This window comes from Balaenoptera acutorostrata, chromosome 12 (assembly GCF_949987535.1).
Source record: "Balaenoptera acutorostrata chromosome 12, mBalAcu1.1, whole genome shotgun sequence".
NCBI classification, from domain to species: domain Eukaryota; kingdom Metazoa; phylum Chordata; class Mammalia; order Artiodactyla; family Balaenopteridae; genus Balaenoptera; species Balaenoptera acutorostrata.
Genome location: NC_080075.1, coordinates 71,773,676 through 71,783,667, shown reverse-complemented (window position 1 = coordinate 71,783,667; position 9,992 = coordinate 71,773,676). Strand labels below are relative to the sequence as shown.

Genomic DNA, 9,992 nt, shown 5'->3' with positions numbered 1-9,992 from the left:
AGAAAACCTGTGTGCAGCAATGAAGACCCAATGCAGCCAAAAAAAATTTAAAAAAAAAAATAGCTTGCATTTGCTAATACCAAACTCACACTCCTTCCCTCTCCCCTCCCCTTTCCCCCTTGGCAACCACCAGTCTGTTCTCTATGTCTGTGAGTCTGTTTCTGTTTCGTAGATAAGTTCATTTGTGTCATATTTTAGATTCCACATGTTAAGTGATATCATATGGTTTTTGTCTTTTTCTGACTTACTTCACTTAGTATGATAATCTAGAGGTCCATCCATGTTCCTGCAAATGGCATTATTTCATTCTTTTTATGGCTGAGTTATATATATGTATATATATATATATACATATATATACACACACACACACACACACACACATACATACCATATCTTCTTTATCCATTCATATGTCAATGGACATTTAGGTTATTTCCAATACATACGTATCTACCAATAATTACCTTAAATGTTGATAGACTAAATACTCCCATCAAAAGACATAGAGTGGCAGACTGGATAAAAAAAACAAGAGCCTAGGCTTCCCTGGTGGCACAGTGGTTGAGAATCTGCCTGCCAATGCAGGGGACACGGGTTTGAGCCCTGGTCTGGGAAGATCCCACATGCCACGGAGAAACTAGGCCCCTGAGCCACAACTACTGAGCCTGTGCTCCGCAACAAGAGAGGCCGCGATAGTGAGAGGCCCGCGCACCGCGATGAAGAGTGGCCCCCGCTTGCCACAACTAGAGAAAGCCCTCGCACAGAAACGAAGACCCAACACAGCCAAAAATAAATAAATAAATTAATTAATTAATTTTTTAAAAAAGTAACAAATCTTCAAGTACAATTGGTGTCTTTAAAAAAAAAAAGAGCCTACATTAAACATACTCTTTATGAACCCACAATGGTGCTCCTAGGTATTTATCCAAGCAAGTTGAAAAGTTATGTCCACACAAAACCCTGTACATGGATGTTTACAGCAGCTTTATTTATAATTGCCAAAACTTGGAAGCAACCAAAATGTCCTTCAGTAGGTGGATGAAGAAAGAAACTGTGGCACATGCAGACAATGGAATATTCTTCAGCGATAAAAAGAAATGAGCGATCAAGCCACAAAAAGACATGGAGGAAACTTGAAAGCATATTGCTAAGTGAAAGAAGCCAGTCTAAAAAGGCTACATACTGTGCGATTCCAACTATATGACATTCTGGAAAAGGCAAAACTATGAAGATAGTAAAAAGATCAGTGGTTGCCGAGCGTTCAGGGGGAGGGAGGGAGGGATGAATAGGCAGAGCACGGAGGACTTCTAGGGCAGTGAAAGTACTCTGTATATTATAATGGTGGGTAAACGGCATTATACATTTGTCCATAGAGCGTACAACACCGAGAAAGAACCCTAACGTAAACTGGGGACTCTGTGTGGTCATGATGTGTCAGTGTGGGTTCAGGGACTGACTGTAACCACGCTGGTGGGGGATGTTCATGGTGGGAAGGCTGTGTGTGTGTGTTGGCGGGGGGCAGAGGGTATATGGGAACTCTCTGTACTTTCAGTTTTGCTGTGAACCTAAAACTGCTCTAAAAAATTAAGTCCATTTTTAAAAAGGGACCTAAAAAAATACAGGCTATCGCTGTTGAGTGCTTACTCTGCACCAGCAGAGTAGTGAGCACTGCACACCCACTCTGCCTTTAGTCCTCACAACCATCCCCAGGTTACAGATGGGGACGCTCAGGCTCTGAAGGATGGGTGACTCGTCCAAGGGCACCCAGCTGGTCATCGAAGAGCCCCAAGCGACTCTGTAGCACCTATCCTTGGCTACCTTTCTGCCTCAGTTGACTGTCCAAATGGTAATGAAGATGACAACATCCCCGCCTGGGAGGTTGTGAGCATTAAATGAGCCCTGGGTGAAAAGGTACTTTGTAGGGGTTTTCACAGAAGTTATTATTTGATTAAGTTGCTGTGTAAAGGGTATGCGTAATAAGCTCTTGGAAAGAAGAGTTCAGTTAAAAGCAAGGGTGTGGCCTTTCTCAGACCTGTGGGAACAGGAGGTATATAGGTTGTGGAGGTGCCAGGGCTCTCACCTCCTCTCCACGTGCTCGGGGGTCTTGGTGGCGGCCGGGGCCATCCCAACCCACTCCCTGCACATCAAGCCCAGGACCCAGCCCTCAAGCAGCAGTGAGGTAGAGCGCAAAGGAACTGGGGCGTCCCCTCCCTATTTTTCACGCTCAGGATGGAGCACAGAGCTGACTGACCCCGAGGGATCTAGCACGGGGCTAGCAACCATTTAAAGCCATTCAAGCCTTTAAATCCCTGTTGGGTCACTCATTAGCTGAGTGAACTTGGACGAGTTACTCAACCTCCCTAATGAACTTCCATTTTCTCATCTGCAAAATGAGGATAACTCCATAGGGTTATTGGAAGGATTATGTGAGATAATGTACTTAAGGTGACTCAAACCTAGTAAGCCCTGCATGATAATTATGTCATGGTTGTGCAGCCATCCTTCCTTATTACGACACGACTGAGGTGGAACCCAGAGAGTGCAAGCAGCTCGCTCCAGGCTACACAGCCGGTTTGCGGCAGGCCTGGGCTTCCTCTGCAATCATTTCCACCCCTGCCTTGGTCAGGCCTTTTCTGAGAATCCCTCACAGATCAAACATATCGATAGCCTGCATTTCACACCCCGGTCAGTAGCCCCCTGCCCCCATTTGGCAATGGAATTAGAAAACCACAGGCTGTTACTTTTTCCCGGCTATGCCACTAGTTTGCAAACTGGGATGATTTCCTTGAGTTCCTCAGAGCTGAGCTCCGCCCCCTTCATCTGAGATGGGCCTCCCTGTGGGCTCCAACAGATCAGCACACCTCTCCTTCTCCAAGAACAATATTAGCATTCCAGAGCCCCTGGCCTGCTCACCCTGCAGCCAGAATCAGTATCCAGACACCCACATCCCCAACTCTCCTGAGTGGACCCAGACTCATCAGTATTTCTCTGACTTGGTGACACCTTATCCCCTTCTCAAAAGTGCTGCCTGACCTACAGGTCTTTTATACAATTAAAGTGAATTAAAAGTATGTAATTCTGTTTGGAACATTTCGCAACAGCCCTGCAGATAATGACAGACACCTCCGCGTTGTGAAGCAGAGCCGGGAGCTCTGGCTCCCGTCAAAGCTGGCTCTGATACCCCAAAGCCAGGCATTCGGTGGCCAGCAGTCTCTGCCCCGGACAGATCTCCCCGAGGGAGTCTCTGCTACTCTGAAACCCCTGCTTCCTCCCGTCCCCACCTCCCACCATTTCAGAGCCCTCGCACCCCATAACCACTGCCTCATAAGCCATCACTCCTCCCCCTTCCCTGTGCCACAGGGCCTGCTGACGGGGCCACCCCATGGCCCCAAGGAGCAGGTGAGAGCGGGTGACTGGTTGAGGGTAGGGATATGGCGCTGTGGAGACCCTGAAGGGGTCCTCGCCTGCCAGGCCGAGCTGGGAGATCCATGGAGGGTCCCCAGGAATGACCATTAGCACTTAAGCTGGCCTCCAGCTGTTCCAAGCACTTACCAGACAGTTACCTATTAAGCAGATACTATTATTACCCCTACTTTAGAGATGGGTAAATTGAGGCCCAGAGAGGCTAAGTAACTTGTCCAATGCCACACAGCTTGAAACTGGCAGAGCAGAGATGTGGGCCCATCATTTGGGCCCGGGTGCCATTGGAACACGGGAACTGGCTACCCCCTAAGCTAATCCCACCCACGCGATCACCTCTCCCCTCTGCCACTGACAGGTGCCTTCTGTGTTATCTGCAGTTACATCTTCGAGACACGGCTGGGTTCTCTCTGCAAGTCAGGACAAGCACACAGGGTGGCTGGCCACAGGTTGAAGGCCCTCTGCCTGCTTTCCCCGCCCACAGACCCAGCCTCACCCCAGCCTGGGAACCCTTCGAGGGTGCTCTGATCTGAATGTTTGTGTCCCCCCCAAAATTCAAATGTTGAAGCCTAACCCCCAAGGTGATGGTATTAGGAAGTGGGAACTTTGGGAGGTGATTAGGTCATGAGTGGAATGAGCACCCTTGTAAAACCGGCCCCAGAGACACCCCTTGCTTCCTTTCACCAGGTGAAGACACAGCAAGAAGTCAGCTGCCTGAGGCCCTGGGAGGGCCCTCACCTGACCTTGCTGGCACCCTGATCTTGGACTTCCGGCCTGCAGAACGGTGAGAAATAATTCCTGATGTTTATTTATTTATTTATTTTTATAGATTTGTTTGTTTATTTATTTATTTTTTGGCTGCGTTCGATTTTCATTGCTGCGAGCGGGCTTTCTCTACTTGGAGCGAGCAGGGGCTACTCTTCGTTGAGGTGCGCGGGTTTCTCATTGCGGTGGCTTCTGTTGTTGCGGAGCACGGGCTCTAGGCGTGCAGGTTTCAGTAATTGCAGCACGTGGGCTCAGCAGTTGTGGCTCGCGGGCTCTAGAGCGCAGGCTCAGTAGTTGTGGTGCACGGGCTTAGTTGCTCCGCGGCATATGGGATCTTCCGGGACCAGGGCCCGAACCCGTGTCCCCTGCATTGGCAGACGGATTCTTAACCACTGCGCCACCAGGGAAGTCCATTCCTGATGTTTATAAGCCACCCAGTCGGTGGTATTTTGTTATAGCAGCCCCAGTGGACTAAGAGAAATGGTTTTGTGCAGGCACCTCGCTGCCAGGATGACCTGGCCGGGTCTGTGGCCAGCTGCCTTGCACACCCCATGCAGACCTGGCAGTCAGCCCCAAGGCAGCAGGTCCCAGGTCAGGCCTAGAAGCTCCTGCAACCCTAGGAAAGGCTGCCTGAGACCTTGTCCTGGGCCTGCTACTTGCCTTGGGGCTCAGCTTGCAGATGGGGCCGTGGGAGGTGGGTGGGGACTGAGGGAAGGCACTGCCTCTGGCTCCGCCCTACCTGCCCCATTCCCCAGCTCTCCCTGTCTGCACCAGCTGCCCCAAGCCCCTGCCGACTGCTCTCATGCCCTTTCTCATCCAGTCACACCTTCTCTCGTCTCATCAAGACACACAGCCTCAGTTCACGTACATCTAATGAGGAAAGGCCTGCACCACCGCTCAGCACAGGGCCTGCCCACAGCCAAGCAGTCCAGTCCTGCCTCTGGCCTCTGCTCCATGGCTCCTCCACCGCCCGGTAAGGGCGGCCCCTTTAGGCCCGCTGCCATTGGCAACACTCTCCTGCCTCCTCTCTATCTGGGAAACTTTCTTATCCTTCAGAACCCAGCAGAAGTGTCACCTCAGGTAGTGTCACCCAGGCAGGGGGGAGCCTCCACCCCAGCTGCTACTTCTCAGACCATGAACCGAGAGGTCTTGAGGCTGTTGATTTGTTTGATGTCCCTAGACTGAGCTCCCCAAGGATGGGTACTCATCTCTTCTTTTTTCCTTTGGATTACTTTAAAAAAATTCACATTACACAAGTAATCTGTGAATATGTGCATACTGTAAAAAAGTTAGAACAATACACAAAAAGCATAAGCCCCGACTCCCTTCCCATGGTTAATAGTTGTGTGAGTTTCGTTCTCTCTATATAAATTGATTTAGTATCTTTTTCCATAAATGAGATTAACCTATAGGTGTTGTTCTATGGCTCGCTTTTTTCACTTGATCATAGATTATGCGTGTGGTAGGCAGAATAATGGCCCTTCTCCCAAAGATGCACATGTCCTAATCCCCCAAATCTGTGAATATGTGACCTTCCATGGCAAAAGGGACTTTGCAGCTGTGATTAAGTTAAGGATCTTGAGATGAGAAGGTTATCCTGGGTCATCTGGGTGGTCCCCATGTAATCATAGGGTCTTTATAAGAGGGAGGCAGGAGGGTCAGAGAAAGATCGATTTGAACATCTTACACTGTTGGCTTTAAAGATGAAGGAAGGGGCCACAGCCAAGAAATGAGGTGGCCTTTAGAAACTGGAAAAGACAAGGAAATGGATTCTTCCCTGGAGCCTCCAGAAGGAATACAGCCATGCAGACATCTTGATTTTAGTCTGGTGGGATTTCTGACCTACAGAACTATAAGAAAATAAATACGTGTTATCTTAAGCCAGTTCGTTTGGGGGTAATTTTCTACAGCAGCAGTAGGAAACTAATATGGTGGGTATACAGCTGAGATAAACAATAATATTTATGGCAGTAATTAGTATTTATTGAGTATATACTATATGCCAGATGCTGTTCTAGTGCTTTGGGTGGTATATTAGTGTGCTAGGGCTGCCATAACAAAATACCGCAGACATTTATTTTCCCAGGGTTCTGGAGGCTAGACGGCCAAGATCAGGGTGCCCACAGGGTTCATTTCTCCTTCGGCCTCTTTCCTTGGCCACCCTTTTGCTACCTCTTCACATGGTCTTTTCTCTGTGTGCCCATTTCTTTTGTCTTTTCCTCTTCTTACAAGGACACCAGTCATATTGGATTAGGGCCAATGGCCTCATTTGAACATCATCACCCCTTATAGTCCCTGTCTCCAAATAATTTCTGAGGTACCGGGAGGTTAGGGCTTCAACATGTGAATTTGGTGGGGGACACAATTCTACTCATAACATGTGGATTATCTCATTCAATTTCCACAGTAACCCAGTGAATTAGAAGCATTATTATCACAATTTTACAGATAAGAAAACAGGCACAGAGTGGTTAAGTTACTTCCCCAAATTTACACAGCAAATAAGTAGCAAGGCCAGGTCTGGGAATCACCTGTTCATATCCTTTGCCCATTTTTCTATGAGGGAATTATCTGCTGTTTTAGGTTTGCAGGTGCACGGGTACTCAGGAAGCATTGATTAATGAATGAATGAGTGGGAGTAGCTCTCAGGACTCCTAGAAGAACATGGGCCAGGCTGGGCTGAGCCTGAAGGCTGCTCATGCCCACACCTCCCCAGGCTGGCAGGAAATGCCTCCAGGGGAAAACCAAAAACCAAGCAGGAGGTGGGTGGCCAGGAGGGCTGGTGGGGGAGGGATGCTGCCACCCTCTGTTCACCAACTGAGCACACTCCTGGGAGACTTTCTGGACGAGGGGGATGGTCTGGTTTCTCTTAACCCTCAAGGAACTGCAGCAGACAATTTTGTAGTTTGAGGTGTTCCGCGGACAGTGTTGGGATGCTACTGTCAAATCACTCCGCCTGTAGCTCCAGATTCCGGATTTCAGTTACTCAGATGTCCTCAGAGAACTCCTCTTCAATATGGACAATCCAGGCCAGCTGCAGAGGAGGGATGGCCAGTGGCTTGGCCAGCTGTCTCTTGGACACAGGTGGCTGACCAACACCCATGGCCGAGGCCGGGCTTGCCTTGACCTGGCCGAACAACTCATTCTGGTCACTGTGGCAAAGGAGACAGCTGCCCATGAGGCCCAGGCAGGTCTTTGGCTGGCCGCCCAAATCAATGGGAATGCCCCGGTTACCTCTTGGGGACAGCAGATAAAGATGGCCTCAGAGCACTCGGCCCTCAGAGCGTGGAGCTCCAGCAGACCCTTCCCACATCAGACTCTCAGCTGGCTGTGGTCCACGGGCCACCACACAGCCCACCATCGCTGCTTCTTGACCTCTTCTCTCCACTCCATCCCAGTCTGTAACAGCAGGAGGTAGAGACACTCAGCAACAACTTTATCTTGATCCAGTATGGTACTCATAGAGGGGAATTCGAAGGCCAAATAGAAGCTAAGAGAGTTGCCATTTCATCATAGGCTCTTGGTGTGAAAAAGCGTAAATATCACGTAGCCCCACTCTTCCCACTCAGCATTACAGGAGTTGAATTTCCTATGTAACATCCCCAGGGCAGAACGATTACCCAGCCTTTGCTTGAACGCCTCCAGTGATGGGGAGCTTACCTCTTTACAAAGCAGCTGGTAAGATCCCCAGGCAGGTCCCACAGCTGGAGAGTTCATCCTTACATTGGTCCCTCCTTACACTGTAACCCATCTGCTTGCTGCTTCTTCCACCCGTCATCCCCACAGAAGATGGCCATTCCCCGTTCCTCATGGCTCGTCAGAGATTTGAAGGCAGCAAATGGGTCTCTTCCTCTAAGAGAAAAGTTATGGGGTTTAGCAGGAGGAAAGAGATCCAGCCCTGTCAATCCTCAGGGAAGGTCTGCCCTGAGTTTCAGGCCCACTACAGAATGGCTTTGCTTTACCGACCTTCTCTATGAACCCGCATGTGGGCCCAGGGCAACAGTGTGGTGGGTCTCTAGGCCCTTTGGACTGCAGACACATAGCCTTGCTGGCTGGGAAGGCCTCAGCCCACTGTCTGAGTCCCGGTGGAGTGTTTCTGGGTCCCTAGGGCTTGGAGATAGGGACGCAACACCCCACAGAGAGCACTGACCTTGGAATTTGACCGCTCGGCTCCCTGTTCTGGTTTCACCACCTCTGAAGCTTCAGTTTCTGAGCTTTAGTTTCCTCCTCTGTAAAAGGGGGAAATATCGTGTTGTTGTGAGGATCAAATGACATCACATATGGGAAAAAGCTTTGTCGACCAAAACATGCTCTGCAAATGAGTAACCAATTCTAGTGGTTAGCAAAGGGGGTGTGGGGCTTGGAGTTTCTTTGCTCTGGGCCTTCCTAGGGGGTGAGTGTTGAAGCAGAGTTGGTTTAAAGGGGGCTTTGGACTCCTACTCAAGCCCTGTGGCTGGTCCTTGGCACCCTGGGGGGCTCCCCACTGCGGGGCTCACAGCCCCCCATCCTGCATGACACCAACAGGGCCTCTGTGCCCGTGTCTCCAGGAGTGGGTTCTGGCCCAAGTGCCTCAGCCCCGCTTGGGAGACCTGGAGAGAGTGGGTAAGCCTCACGAGGTCAGGGTTTGGGATGGGGGCCAGGCGGGAGGTACAAGGTAGGGCCCCCTGTCTTTCGGTTGGTTCTCCTCTCTTCTCAGGAGACCCCAGGGCTGCCTGCCCAGAGCTGCACATGCATGGCCTTCAATTTAGACAGAGGTTGATTCTAATTCCCCAGTAGAACGGGTTTATTGAGAGAAGCAATGGAGGATTGGGAGTCGGGGCCCAGCCTGATGACAGTGGAGGAGTATGGAGTGAGGAGATCTCATCTAATCCAACTCATCATTGGACAGATGGGCCCCTGGAGGGGAGGGCTGACCCAGCCCAGTAATGGGGGGCTAGATTTGCTGTGTTGGGGACTCCTGTGTCCCAAGCCAGGGCTCTTTCCCGGCAGCTTCCTTGGGTCTCTGCAGACTCTGTGCTTCCAGCCTGCGGCCCTTGACTCCGGCCTGTCTTCTGGCAGGCCTGAGCCCCGTGACCGGACAGAGGTGGCTGCCGCCCTCGCCCTCCTGGTGTCACAGGAGCAAGAGGCCAGGAGCCTCCACAAATAGCAGCGTGTTGCCACCTGCCTAACCCCAATCCGGTTTATCCTGAGTTGGCAGACGCACCAGTGGGACGTACTTCCCAGGCGGGGCCAGGCTGGGCAGCCCCGTCCTTCCTCATGCCACAGGCCGCCAATGCGGGCGGGGGGAGTGCGGGGGGGGGAAGGGGAGACGGGTCTGGATTATCTGGGGGGTGTGAGATGAGGTGGGGGGCAGGCAGCTTGTTTCAGCGGAGGCGCAGCCCCACCCCAAGATGGTAGCAGCCATTCCAGGGGGCAGCAGCGCTGCCGGCAGGGCCGTTCGCCTGGCTGGTGTCAGAGACGGGGCAGGTGCCGGGCCGGGACGGTGGCCTCCCCGCTCTGCCTGCCCATCCGCTCTGCTTGGGCTCCCCAGCCGTAACGCAGAAACACGTCCCATCCCTTACCTGCCCGGGGGGACACTGAGCCGGAGTGAGGTAATGTCGGCGTGGCTCAGCCCTCCACTGAGAGACACAGCCTCTAAACACAAGTCTACATTTACTGCCTAGAGCTCCGCTTGGCTCCCTCTGGGGCCCCTGCTGCTTCCTGGCCGCCTGGAGACCCGGGAGCTGGGCCAGTGTGCACGCTGCCCAGGCCCGTCCTAGGCATGGGAGACGGAGCTCCCAGCACCCAGCACCCAGCTTTCTGGG

At 51.5% G+C, this 9,992-nt stretch overlaps 1 long non-coding RNA gene across 1 annotated transcript; it reads right to left on the bottom strand.

The window, feature by feature from the left end:
- Positions 1–6,057: 6,057 nt before the first annotated feature.
- Positions 6,058–8,443, bottom strand: LOC130709329 (uncharacterized). The gene is made up of 3 exons (XR_009009846.1): positions 8,339–8,443; positions 7,849–8,040; positions 6,058–7,587 (listed from the first exon to the last, which is right to left on the bottom strand). It is a non-coding gene; the product is annotated as an uncharacterized LOC130709329 (long non-coding RNA).
- Positions 8,444–9,992: the final 1,549 nt, after the last annotated feature.